Below are 15,373 nucleotides of genomic sequence, written 5' to 3' on the forward strand. Positions count from 1 at the left end.
TTGTGTTGGCAAAAGGAGCGCACTGGTTGGAACTACACAAATAATGAGCGAGCACTGTATTATATAGCACTTTGTGTTGGCAAAAGGAGCGCACTGGTTGGAACTACACAAATAATGAGCGAGCACTGTATTATATAGCACTTTGTGTTGGCAAAAGGAGCGCACTGGTTGGAACTACACAAATAATGAGCGAGCACTGTATTATATAGCACTTTGTGTTGGCAAAAGGAGCGCACTGGTTGGAACTACACAAATAATGAGCGAGCACTGTATTATATAGCACTTTGTGTTGGCAAAAGGAGCGCACTGGTTGGAACTACACAAATAATGAGCGAGCACTGTATTATATAGCACTTTCTGTTGGCAAAAGGAGCGCACTGGTTGGAACTACACAAATAATGAGCGAGCACTGTATTATATAGCACTTTGTGTTGGCAAAAGGAGCGCACTGGTTGGAACTACACAAATAATGAGCGAGCACTGTATTATATAGCACTTTGTGTTGGCAAAAGGAGCGCACTGGTTGGAACTACACAAATAATGAGCGAGCACTGTATTATATAGCACTTTGTGTTGGCAAAAGGAGCGCACTGGTTGGAACTACACAAATAATGAGCGAGCACTGTATTATATAGCACTTTGTGTTGGCAAAAGGAGCGCACTGGTTGGAACTACACAAATAATGAGCGAGCACTGTATTATATAGCACTTTGTGTTGGCAAAAGGAGCGCACTGGTTGGAACTACACAAATAATGAGCAAGCACTGTATTATAGCACTTTCTGTTGGCAAAAGGAGCGCACTGGTTGGAACTACACAAATAATGAGCGAGCACTGTATTATATAGCACTTTGTGTTGGCAAAAGGAGCGCACTGGTTGGAACTACACAAATAATGAGCGAGCACTGTATTATATAGCACTTTGTGTTGGCAAAAGGAGCGCACTGGTTGGAACTACACAAATAATGAGCGAGCACTGTATTATAGCACTTTCTGTTGGCAAAAGGAGCGCACTGGTTGGAACTACACAAATGACAAACGTACACACAGGCACACAAGATTCTTTCCTTTTTTAAAAATATTTTTTGATTTTTTTTAAGAATAAAAGAAAGGTATTTTTCAAAAATATTTAAAAATGGAAAATTAACAAAATGCTCTCCCCGCTGTGGAGCCAACAGCCACAAGACAGGGGGAAACACACACACACAGGCTCACAAGATTCTTTCCTTTTTTTAGAATATTTTTTGATTTTTTTTTAAGAATAAAAGAAAGGTATTTTTCAAAAATATTTAAAAATGGAAAATTAACAAATTAACAAAAACCGCCCTCGCTCTCCCAACAACAGAATTAAGGAATTAAGGAATCAATGCGAGGAAATCCAGCTTAGCCAGCCAACCAAGCCAATGCAAGCCAATGCAAGCCAATGCAAGCCAATGCAAGCCAATGCAAGCCGCCCTCCCGGACCTCCCTTCTCCCTCGCCTCCGCAACAATGAGCAAAGCGGCCACGCGGAGCCGCTTTTAAAGGGCTTCCCGGCCAATCACAATCAGCCACGGTGCACTGCTTGGGTGCTTGGGAGCGCTGGATTGGCTCCCAGGCACCAGCATCCTCCATCCCATTTCCGAAATGGGCGGAAGCTCATAAAAAGGATGGAAGATGCCGTTTCGTTATTGAAAAACCCTTCCGGGTTTGAAAAAATGTTTTGTATTCATTTCGTAATTGCTAAAAATAACGAATATTTAACGAATTACGAAATTAACGAACGAAACCGCCCAGGCCTATTATTTATACAAGTATGGTCTTCTATTCCAAGCCCACAAACACATGGAAGAAACATGCAATCATGTTTTAACATAGACTTAAATAAGTAGCTAATAAAGTTTCTGATCCCTATACAGTATGGGTCCCATACTTGCACGACCAATACGTAGAGTTTCACCTACCTGCATCCAAGAAAATATGGCCCATTAGGAATTTTCTAGGTGCTCCAGGGGTGACCCCATGGTAATATCCAGCAGAAATCATCCATTTGTTGGTATCCATGATTTCCTGTTTCCATGAAAGTTTAGGAATATATCCCCAGGTATTCGAAAGTGTAGTGTATTTCAGAAGGAATATACTGAATGATGCCATGGAATACATTTCTCTCTCCCTGCCCTTTAGTCATGCTTTCCCTTCAACCAGAGATCAGAATTATGAGCACATGTTCCTGGATTGTTATGCTGGCCAGAACACTGGTAATTGCAGTCCAAACTCATCTAGAGGACTTTAAGCACTGACCCATGGGTTCTTTAATCCATTTTCAGTGGAACAGAGTGCATCAGGCACTTTCAGAGAAAGAAGTAGACGCACAGACTCAAGTACTGGTTTTATAATAGCTACTAGGCCTGGGTAACAACGGAAAAATTTGTTTCTAAAATCGATTTGTATTTGGGGTTTTTTTTGTTTCGATATTTAAAATAATTACAAAATTTTCCCTTAAAAAAGTTCGATATTTACGAAATTTCGTAAATGTGAAAAAAATTACAAAACATTAACGAATCGATTTCCGAAACAATAACGAATCGATTCGTTAATGGCGGACGCAACCGCGAAATACGCTAAAAAACCTCCAAAAACTTCTGAAGCTTCCCTCTCCCTCTGTTGTTGACTGTTGGTGTGATATTATAATTTTTTTTCACTAATTAAACAAAAAACTTGCCCCAGACATGCGGAAATAATAACGAAACGACCTCAGAACAATAACGAAACGAATACAATAACGAAATACGAAGCATTTACAAAACGTGTTTAAAAATTCGTTTTTTTAAAAAATTGCTCCAGAATGGTTCGTTATCGTTTTGTAATTGAAAAAATTAACGAATTATTAACGAATTACGAATTAACGAAACGAAACCGCCCAGCCCTAATAGCTACATTGGTTGCATAGACAAAAAGGGAAAACATATACATTCACTCCACATACATTCAACATGCATACTCATTGTCCTTCATTCAATCCATCTTGGCAGGAGGCGGGCAGACAGGCTGCATTCCTCACAAATCTGCCCATTTTTCTGAGAGAAAAGGGTCTTCTTATCTAGTAATTTTTCTGCTGTTGTTGTGCTTTATTTTTTGACAACTTCTCATTCAGCTGTGACTTGCTGAAATCTCCATTAGTTTTGGACATATGTTGTTTTTCTTTCTTAACACAAAGAAGCATTGATTCTGACTTCCTTAACTTAAAGAGTAATTGTCTCTAAGCATGTAAACATGTCTCTAAGCATGTAAACACATACACAAAAGTCTCAGGTACTGCTACACCCCAGACCAGGAAGGGCCCTCTGACTTTAAACACCATACAGCTGAGTAGAAATGCAATCCATTTATTGAAGATAATTAAAAAGAAGCAAAAGTTAAAAAAAACCACTTTAAAGGTATAGGTAAATCCAATTAGGTAGGAAGATAAGCTGGAACAAAATAGTCCAAGGAATTAGTTCATCAAAGTTCATAAAAAACAAAGTCAGAAACTTCTATAGTAAAATCCAAAACACTGGAAACATGAATCAAAAACATGAATCAAAGGCACTTAGAATATGAATCTTTCCAAAGCAAGGCTACTAAGGAACAGGAGACAGGAAAGAGGGTGTATGGTATAGAGTAGTGTAATACTTCTCATATAGGTATTCTATTTATCCACTTTTCACAAAGTATACTCATAACATATTAAGTGGTATAACTCACATAATTTTACTCCAAACTTGCTAAGATTCTCAAGTATAACTAAGGCTTCAAATTAGGTTAATAATGCATACTTAACATAAAGCTGTACATATAGGTAACCCTTATTCTAACAGCACAATAGTAGTAGTATTGGTTCTGTAATACAAATAAAGTTCAAAAACAGTCTTATTGCCGTCTTGAATATGTTCTTAAGTCTTCATGGAGTCAACAAACAAATTAATGCACATATAAATGTTCAAATTCTTCATGCAAGTGAAGTTGACGTGGATTTACTCTTGGGTAAGTCCTTTGACTGTTTTTGAACTTTGGTTGTATTACAGAACCTATACTACCACTATTGTACTGTTAGAATAAGAGTTACCTATATGTACAACTTTATGTTAAGTATGCATTATTAACCTAGTTGGAAGCCTTAGTTATACTTGAGAATCTTAGCAAGTCTGGAGTAAAATTATGTGAGTTTGTCAAGACCCAGGCAGACCAGCAAGGCAAGACAGCAGTTAAGGAGTTAAACAAAGGTCTTTAATGTCAATTAACATAAGAAAAAGGGCTCTTAAAAGCAGAGCGGTAAACACAAAAGGGCTTGCAGCCAGCAAGAATGTAAACAAACCAAGTCCCAGTCAGTCCTCGCTGGGGAAAGGAAAGCAGCAATAACACAGGCAGTAAGGCTTGAAGTCAGCGGCAGAAACTCAGTCCATTCCAAATCCAAACAAAACAGCAAACAGCAATCCGCATGAGGAGCGGTCCAACGAAGTCACCAAGGGATAAGCAGGAGCGTAGAGTGGTCAGGCAGTCCGAGGGTCAGGGCAGGAGATAAGACTCACGAAACCAGTTCCGGCAAGGTCGTCCACACAATCAGGAATCCACGAAGCCGTAAGCAGGAGCTCAGGGCAAGAGTTAAACACAAGGCACACGGTAACACGACACTTTGAACTCTGCAACTAGACTGCTCCCAAACTGCTCCTTAAATCTCATCCGAGTCGCTGGAGTCACTTCCAGGTGCATCCATTTCCACAGGTGAATCACAACTTCTCCATTGCTGCCATTCTGTACTTCGGACTGCATCCTGCAAAGTAGTATCTGAAAACCAAGTGTCAGTAAAACCCTGGAACTCATCACTAGAAGTGGGAGCATTAACCACATCTAACACTTCCTAGACCTTGGTCCAATCCAGCTCTTCCTCTTCGCTGTCAAACTCCTCACAATCAGCTACATCTTTAAGACGTTTAGAAACAGATTCCTCATCACTATCCGAGCTGCGTGCTACTCGCTTTACACCGCGGTAATCCTCCACCTCCATTTCCTCACGAGTAAACCCCTCAAATTCCTCCTCATCCGTAGGCTCTAGGAACAAGTCTCTAATACGCTTCAGCTGTTGCTGAGCGTCTTCCTCTTCCAAACCTCGTTTCCTTCTACTACTACTAGTAGGTACATGAGACAGACGCTGAGTCACAACAGAGTTATACCACTTAATATGTTATGAGTATACTTTGTGAAAAGTGGATAAATAGAATACCTATATGAGAAGTATTACACTACTCTATACCATACACCCTCTTTCCTGTCTACTGCATATTATAGACATCTGTGTATTTAGTTATTATTTCCTTTAGGATGGCTGAGAGCCTGAGCACTTTAAGTTTTGGAGAAGATGTTATTTCCGAGTTAATTAAGAATAGATCCATAATGGACACACATACTCAGAGTCTCTCCTCACAGACCCCAGATGTATTTGTAGAAATTGATAAATTGAAAAGAAAGTGCATCAGATTAGACTTACATGTCTCAACTTTAGCGGACTATATAAAGAATAAAATGATCCCTAGGGGCCTCAGGATCCATAAACCCCCAGGGATGTTCACTGACAACACTGACTTTATTAATCAGTGGAACTCTTATTTTAAACAAATGCTCTATAGATTTAATGGCACTCGTCATTCAAGAAGCCAATTCTCAGATTGGGATGCTAGAAGATAAAGTCATTCACCTCGAAAAGGACTTAGATGCCAACACAGTACACAAGGACAAACTTCAAGAAATAGACAAGAAATGTAAGGATTTCAAGAATCAAATTAGAGAATATAAAATTAAAAAATTCAACAGAGACAAATATGACTATGACCATAATAAAGTATACAATTGGAATAACAAATCTAAAGCCCCTAGAAGGAAGGTCCGTTTTGATATGGACTCATCAGACCCATACTCTACCTCAGAAGAAGAATCTGCCAGGAACACTGATAGCTCTGCGACTTCTCCCACCCCTTTACGGAGATCTAATAGAATTAAATATTCGAAACCACAGACACATTTTCAGAGGGACCCTTACAGAAAGAATCGTCCTTAGTAATAAATTTATCCAACCATCCTCTCTCTACGCCTATACGGTTCCGGCCCAGTGTATCTGTCCGAACGGATCTCCCTCTACATCCCACCTCGGAGTTTAAGATCCTCTGGGGAGGCCCTGCTCTCGACCCCGCCTTTATCACAAGTGAGACTGGCGGGGACGAGGAGCAGGGCCTTCTCAGTGGTGGCCCCCCACCTGTGGAACTCACTCCCCGGGGAGATTAGATCAGCAACTTCCCTTCTCTCATTTAGGAAAAAGCTGAAAACTTGGATGTGGGACCAGGCTTTTGGAAATTCTGGCAGCTAAAAAAGAAAGACCATAATGATGGGCAAATAATGACGAAACCTATTGGACCTATGGAACTCGAGACACTGACCATGAGACTGTTTATTGTTGTGTTATTGTGTTATATACTGATGTTTTTAATTCGTTAATTGTTTAACTATTGTAATTGTTTTTATAATTGTATGTATTTGGATAAGGCATCGAATTGTGCCTTCTTTTTGTAAGCCGCCCTGAGTCCCCCCTTGGGGGTGAGAAATAAATAAAATAAATAAATAAATACGCAAGAAATATCAGTTGTAAATAAAGGACTAAGTTTTGTACCTACACCTAGATTCAATGTATTTAACACAAAAGTAGAACTATTCAAACTTTTCAGATTGATCAGATTAAGGAATTTCTTTGGACCTAGAATCAATAATACACATTCAGACCCATTTAAACCTAAAAGCAAATTTTATCCAAACACTGAAAATATCATGATCAAAACATTTGAAAAGGTAGTCACCAGAGATATAGACAGACTCCCCAAATATAAGAATAGGTCACATCCTAATATGTCAAATACGGAATTGGACACACTGAATAAATTACCTAATTTGAAAAATTATATCTGGAAACCTGCGGACAAGGGAGGAGCCTTAGTATTAATGAATAGGTCGGATTACATAGCTGAAATTGAAAAACATCTCTCGGACCACACATTCTATAGGGAACTACCATCTGATCCCACAAACAAAATTATGGCATTAATTAAAGTAGTATGCTCAGAGGGTCTTGCAATGGGATATATTACTATACAGATATTTGAGTTCCTACAGAACCAATACCCCAGAACTCCTATCTTTTATGTTCTCCCCAAAATACACAAAGGCATTATACCCCCACCAGGATGACCTATTGTCTCAGGTACTTCATCAGCATTAGAACCCCTGGCCCAATACCTAGACTATTTTCTCCAACCCTTTGTCTCCAAATCTCCTTCATACATCAAAGACACCAAACACCTCATCAATACTATAGAATCGTTACATACTTCACAGTCATGCATTTTGATGTCCTTAGATATTGCTTCCCTTTACACAAACATACCATTATCCGAGGTTAGAACTATTATCAAAGATCTGCTTGACTCTAGGGCAGTATTTCTCAACCTTCCTAATGCCGCGACCCCTTAGTACAAGTCCTCATGTTGTGGTGACCCCCAACCATAACATTATTTTCGTTGCTGCTTCACAACTGTAATTTTGCTACTGTTATGAACTGTAATGTAAATATCCAATATACAGGATGTATTTTCATTCACTGGACCAAATTTGGCACAAATACCCAAAACACCCAAATGTGAATACTACTGGGATTGGGCGCAGGATTGATTATGTCATTTGGGAGTTGTAGTTGCTGGGAATTATAGTTCACCTGCAATCAAAGAGCATTCTGAACTTCACCAATGATGGAATTGAACCAAACTTGCCACACAGAACTCCCATGATCAACAGAAAATATTGGAAGGGTGTGATGGGCATTGACCTTGAGTTTTGGCGTTGTAGTTCATCTACATCCAGAGAGCACTGGGGATTCAAACAATGATGGATCTGGACCAAACTTGGCACGAATACTCAATATGCCCAAGTGTGAACACTGGTGGCATTTGGGGAAAATAGACATTGACAGTTGGGAGTTGCAGTTGCTGGGATTTATAGTTCACCTCCAATCAAAGAGCATTCTGAACCCCACCAATGATAGAATTGGCCCAAACTTCCAATGCAGAACCCCCATGACCAACCGAAAATACTGTGTTTTCTGGTGGTCTTTGGTGACCCCTCTGACACCTCCTCACGACCCCCCTAGGGGTCCCGACCCCCAGGTTGAGAACCACTGCTCTAGGGCAACACGATTGCCTCCTACACATTTTTTACTAGATCTATTAGATATTGTGTTGGAAAACAATTACTTTAGATTTGATTCTAAATATTTTTTACAAATATGGGGAGTAGCCATGGGAAGCCCTCTTGCCCCATCTGTTGCCAATTTATTTGTAGCCCATCTAGAAACAGTCTACATATACAATCAGACTCAGAATCCATACTTTACAGATATGATGTACTACGGGAGATACATTGATGATTAATACTATCCATCCCAATATGAAATTCACGAGTACTATTAGTTCTACTAATATCAGTTTTTTGCATGTGATTATATATAAAGATTAGGCCTGGGCGGTTTCATTTCGTTAATTCGTTATTCGTTAATAATGAGTTAATTTTTCCAATCACAAAACGATAACGAACCATTCTGGAGCAATCATTAAAAAAACGAATTTTTAAACACGTTTTGTAAATGCTTCGTATTTCGTTATTGTATTCGTTTCGTTATTGTTCTGAGGTCGTTTCGTTATTATTTCTGCATGTCTGGGCCAGTTTTATGGTTTAATTAGTGAAAAAAAATTATAATATCACACCAACAGTCAAGAACAGAGGGAGAGGGAAGCTTCAGAAGTTTTTGGAGGTTTTTTAGCGTATTTCGCGGTCGTGTCCGCCATTAACGAATCGATTCGTTATTGTTTCGGAAATCGATTCGTTAATTTTTTACCATTTACGAAATTTCGTAAATATCGAACTTTTTAAAAGGAAAATTTTGTAATTATTTTAAATATCAAAAGAAAAAAACCCCCCAAATACATATCGATTTTAGAAACAAATTTTTGCGTTGTTACCCAGGCCTAATAAAGATGGAGAACACTTATATGTTACCAATTTTACGAAATCCACTGATAGGAATTCCGTGTTACATTTTAAGAGTTTTCATCATCATGCTTTAAAAGCGAATTTACCATACTCACAGTTATTAAGATTAAAACGGAACAATAGTAAACACAAGGTGTACAGAAGTTGATTATAAATTGTATGATTTTAACTGTATTTGTGTTTAGATTGGCTGCAGTAATGCTGGAACGGCCTAAGTCAGAGGAGTGCGTTGCCATGGAGACGATGCAGTAGAGAGAGAAGTGGGAGGAGCTTAGAGGGGAGAGTTTGAAAAACGACAGTTTATGTTCAGTTAGGTTTTAGGTTCCGAGGAGTGAGGAGTTAGGGTTTAGCAGTGAGGAGTTAGAGTGAGGAGTTGAGAGAGAAGGAGAGGAAAAGGTGGCTGAGTGACTTCTGAAGCAAAGTTTCGAGGCTTTGGAAAGCCGGGTCTGGCTATTGAAAGTTTCTCTGGCTAGGGTAGCCGAAAGGGGGAAACATAGCCGGAATTCTTTAGTCCAAGGAGAGGCTAAAGAATAGCTTATTTAGAATTTGATCTAGGAAGGATCAAATAAGGGAAATATCCCTGTATTGATACTTTGTCCGAAGCAAGTGCTCTATGTCAAGAAGATACTGTATAACCTGAAAGAGTGTAACATTCATCTAACCAAGCATTATTCTGAGTTCCATAAGAAAAGTTACAACTTGCAACCACACGCTTTGTGCTCAATAAACTTGTTAACTTTTGTTTGAAGACTGCCTCACCTCCATCAATTCTGCGTCCAGTGTGCCATTTCTCACAATAATACCTCACATCACACATTGGTGGCACCATTAAGAGTAACAAATAATAAATCGTCCCTCCTCTCTCCTAATTCGTTACACAAGGATTTTCTAAAGGCAGTATACACCTTTAAGGACAACCTGTTAGAAAGAGGATACCCCGAAAGAATCTTCAACACAGCATTGAACAAAACCCACAGAATAAAGAGGGAGATGTTGCTCCAATACCAACCTAAGACACAAACCAATAGAATCATTTGTCCCCTCACCTTAAATACACAAACCCCCAGCATACAAAAAATAATCTTTAAACACTGGCATTTAATACAAGACATCCCTGGCTGTCAACTCAAACGAATTATAGCACACAAAAGGTCAAAAAAAATTAAGAGACATGTTGATCCAATCAGACATAAGAAAATCTGATGCAGATCCAAAAAACCCCATCATGGGACACTTTCAATGTGGACACTGTGAATGCTGTAAGTTCACAGCAAACATTAAGGAATTTATTCATCCCACGCTAAATATTAATGTTAAATTAAAAAATTACACCACCTGTGCATCAGCAAACGTAATCTATATTGTGCTGTGCCCCTGCCAAATGGCATATATAGGCATGACAACTAGATCAATAAGAACTAGGATACAAGAACACAGATCTAGGATCAAAAGAATGAGTTGTGAATCCACATTGTATTTGCACTTTAAAGATAATGCCCACTCTAATAATGACCTCAAGTATTATGTCTTAGAGAAGCTACAAGCCTCGACTCATATGGACAGCAAGAAATTACTTCTTCGCAGGGAGACCTTCTGGATCCACAAATTAAAGACATTAACACCTCAAGGTTTGAATGACAAACTAGAATTCAGCTGTTTATTTATTTATTTATTTATTTACTGCGCTTATATACCGCAATTCTCAGCCCCCAAGGGCGACTCATTGCGGTGTGATCCTTTAATGATCTCTTAGCACCTAATTAAATGTATTGTTCCTTCAATACTTAAGAACCTGCTGTAACTCAATAGAGTGCTCGCTACTGAGAAAAGAAATCTACATGTAAAAATCGGAGCCACTGATCTGCTTGCCCGTTTTGAGTAATCACAACCTGTCTATCTATTTGCTCGTTAATTTCTGCAACTGGGCCAGGTGACTAGCTGTTCTCAAGCTCCAAATTATGGGAAATCTCTGGTAGCAATTCAGGGAGCACACTATCATCCCCACACCCTTCAGGGACATTCTCATGAGACAATACACTTTGAATAAGGATCTCCTGGTCATTCTCTGCATTATTATCTTTGGAAACACCAGCCGGTTTACCAACTGTTAGGATTTCTCTCCTGACATTTCGCCTGCATCTATGGCAAGCATCCTCAGAGGTAGTGAGGTCTGTTGGAACTAGGAAAAAGGGTTTATATATCTGTGGAATGACCAGGGTGGGACAAAGGACTCTTGTCTGCTGGAGCTAGGTGTGAATGTTTCAACTGAACACCTTGATTAGCATTTGATGGCTTGGAAGTGCCTGGGGAAATCTTTTGTTGAGAGTGATTTGATGTGCCTGATTGTTTACCCTCTGTTGTTTTGCTGTTGTAATTTTTGAGATTTTAATACTGGTAGCCAGATTTTGTTCATTTTCATGGTTTCTTCCTTTCTGTTGAAATTGTCCACATGCTTGTGTATTTCAGTGGCTTCTCTGTGTAGTCTGGCATGGTTGTTGGAGTGGTCCAGCATTTCTGTGTTCTCAAACAATATGCTGTGTCCAGGCTGGTTCATCAGGTGCTCTGCTATGGCTCACTTCTTTGGCTGAAGTAGTCTGCAGTGCCTTTCCTGTTCCTTGATTCGTGTCTGGGCAATGCTGCGTTTGGTGGTCCCTATGGAGACTTGTCCACAGCTGCATGGTACACGGTAGACTCCTGCAGAGGTGAGAGGATCCCTCTTGTCCTTTGCTGAACGGAGCATTGGTTGGATGTTTTTAGTGGGTCTGTAGATAGTTTGTATGTTGTGTTTCCTCATCAGCTTCCCTCTGCGGTCAGTGGTTCCCTTGATGTCTGGCAAGAACACTTTTCCTCTGGGTGGATCTTCATCTTGACTCTCGTGGCTTCTTCTCGGTGGTCTTGCCGCTCTTCTGATGTCTGAGGTGGAGTCTCCATTGGCCTAGAGAGCCCAGTTGAGGTGGTTCAGTTCATCTTGGAGGAGGTGGGCTTCGCAGATTCTTTTTGCACGCTCTGCCAAGGTTTTGATGGTGCTTCTTTTTTGACTTGGGTGATGTTTGGAGTTTTTATGTAGATATCTATCTGTGTGTGTGGGTTTTCTGTAAACGGTGTGACCCAAATGATGATCTGGTTTGCGGATGACTAGGACAACTAGAAAAGGCAGCCTTCCTTCATGTTCTTTTTCCATGGTGAACTGGATGTTTGGGTGGATGCTGTTCAGATGGTCCAGGAACCTGTTGAGTTCTTCTCCATGGCTCCAACTGGTGAAAGTGTCATCTACATATCTGAACCATGTATCTGAGCTTCTTTTAGGCTCACTGGTAATTTGCCCTCCTGTAAGGAGGCATTGACCAACACTTTCACCCACCCTGCCAAATCCCCTCAGGCTTCCTTTATCAGCCAGTATGGGCAGGGGTCTAGGATGCATGTGGTTGCTCTCGCCTCTCCAAGAATCTTGTCCAGTTGATCATAATGTCAAACTGGAGGACCCAGAGATACCTAGAGAGATGATTTTCTTTTTAAAAAATCACTTTTACTGGAGCCTTGTTCCCAACCCCCATGAAACTGGAGAGCCCCTTGCAATAAGGTCTTTGCTAATACATTGTTCCTTTCCTCCTCATTAGACTTGATATTCACAGACTTTAAGCTTGTGACATATTGTTTTCCATGCACCATTTCCTGCTCCTAGGTATTTCTTGCTGCCTAGATCACTGACCTGTGGAAAGGAGGAGGAATCTGTTAGTACACTAAGCCATTGTGGTCAATAGCTGCATCCTTTCTTCATCTCCCTTGCACATGCCATAAAACCTTGATGTTCCCCACTATGCACCAATAAAACACTCATTGGCATCAATGAAAGTTTCTACTGCAAGAACAGCGAACTCAGAGCTACATGGAAGGACAGGTAAGTTCCGATTGTATTTCTCCAAAAATAAGACGTCTTATATTAATTTAATTATTGCACTAAAAGATGCCCTAAGGCTTATTTTTAGGGGATGTCACATTTTTTTTCATGTGCAACTATCATTTATTAATGTGCAAAAACCTACATTAATTACATGTCATCTTCTTGTGAAACATCATCATAACTTGGGTATTTACAAATATTTAATTCTAATGTATGTTATCGTTTATTTTAAGTATTAATGCCAATAATATTATTTAATTATATATTAACATTGTTATTTTATAGTTCAATATGTCTGTTGTGTGTTCAAACTACTAAATGCATCTAAAACATTTGTGAATGCTCTCTTGATGCAGGACAGTCAAATAAAACCAAATAAATTGTTAAGATTTCTTCCTCATATGAAAATGTTTTGGTGTTTCTACTGTTAAGAGGGGGAGAAAGTTCTGTTTGTTTTGCTCTCCTTTAAAGGAAAATGCATAGGGTCAGACCATATGCATAAGAAGCTTTCTTGTTTTGTTGCAGTTCCTTTAAAGGTAATGATAAGAAAATTGGTGAATATTTTTTATGTTCCTAATTGTTAGATGTGGAAAGCAATGAAGAAATAGTAATAACATTGATGTTATGGAGTTGCTTCTATCATGAAAATATCATTGCAGATTTGATAAATGTGAATTTATTATGATGTGTGGGAATGTCATATTACCCCAATTCTACAACAGCTGCACTGGGTACCGATTGAGTACTGGTTTACTTTCAAGGTGCTGGTACTAACCTTTAAGACCTTATATGGTCTGGGGCCGGCGTACCTGAGGGCCCGCTTATCCAGGGAGAAAATATGGTAATATTTAGATGCATGAGGATGAATGCATGTACATGTGTGAATGCTGAGTGAAAATAGAACTCCCCTTGGTTTGTTTGTTAACCAATGTAATTGTAAATCCAACATAGTTGCACAGAATCTGTAAGACTGTATATCCAATCTAATTCTTTCTCTAAATGTTTTTCTGTAATCTGATGTACTCTCTCACACTGGAAATTGCAATAAAAACAACTTATGCTTTAAAGTTATTGAAACGTTATTCATGACACTTCCAAGATAATTTTTGAAAGTGTTTCCACTGAATTAGTTAGTTTTGGAAGGTTATATCTACTTACTTACTTATTTATGCAATCCCTTGTAGTCTGAGGATGATGGTACTCCAAGTTCGGTGTCCTGGGGGTGGGTTCGTAGGTGGCTGTGGAGCCCTATTCTTGACCTGCATCTTCTCCCGCAGTGAGGACATCGGTTTCCAGGTGGGAGGCGGTCTCAGTCGGGGTTGGCTTAACACGCCTTCCTCTTGGCACGTTTCTCTCTTTCGCCCTCCATTCGTGACTCTTCAAATTCTGCAGCACTGCTGGTCACAGCTGACCTCCAGCTGGAGCGCTCAAGGGCCAGGGCGTCCCATTTCTCAGTGTCTATGCCAGAGTTTTTAGGGTTGGCTTTGAGCCCATCTTTCAATCTCTTCCAATCTCTTTTCCTGCCCACCAAGTTCTTGAGTTCGGAGTAGAGCAACTGCTTTCGGAGATGGTGGTCGGGCATTCAGACAATGTGGTCAGTCCAGCAGAGTTGATGGCGGAAGACCATCGCTTCAGTGCTGGTGGCCTTTGCTTCTTCCAGCACGCTGACTTTTGTCTGCCTTTCTTCCCAAGAGATTTGCAGGACTTTTTGGAGGTGACGCTGATGGAATCGTTCCAGGAATTGCATGTGACGTCTGTAGACAGTCCACGTTTCACAGGCATAGAGCAGGGTTGGGAGGACAATAGCTTTATAGACAAGCACCTTGGTATCCCTATGGATGTCCCGGTCCTCAAACACTCTCTGCTTCATTCGGAAAAATGCTGCACTTGCAGAGCTCAGGCAGTGTTGAATGTCAGTGTCAGTGTTGACTTTGGTGGAGAGGGGGCTGCCAAGGGAGCGGAAATGGTCCATATTTTCTAATGTGACACCATTAAGCTGTATCTCTGGCATGGGAGAGGGATTGGCTGGTGACTCCTGGAAGAGCACTTTGGTTTTCTTGATGTTTAATGACAGGCCGAGCTTCTCGTAAGCTTCTGCGAAGGTGTTTAGAGTGGCTTGTAATCTGTATACTAGGGCTGGGCGGTTTCGTTTCGTTAATTCGTAATTCGTTAATAATTCGTTAATTTTTAAATTACAAAACGATAACGAACCATTCTGGAGTAATTTTTTTAAAAAACGAATTTTTAAATACGTTTTGTAAATGCTTCGTATTTCGTTATTGTATTCATTTCGTTATTGTTTTGAGGTCGTTTCGTTATTATTTCCGCATGTCTGGGGCAAGTTTTATGGTTGTTTTTTGTTTAATTAGTGA

The sequence above is a fragment of the Anolis sagrei genome, chromosome 5, assembly GCF_037176765.1.
Source record: "Anolis sagrei isolate rAnoSag1 chromosome 5, rAnoSag1.mat, whole genome shotgun sequence".
Lineage (NCBI taxonomy): Eukaryota > Metazoa > Chordata > Lepidosauria > Squamata > Dactyloidae > Anolis > Anolis sagrei.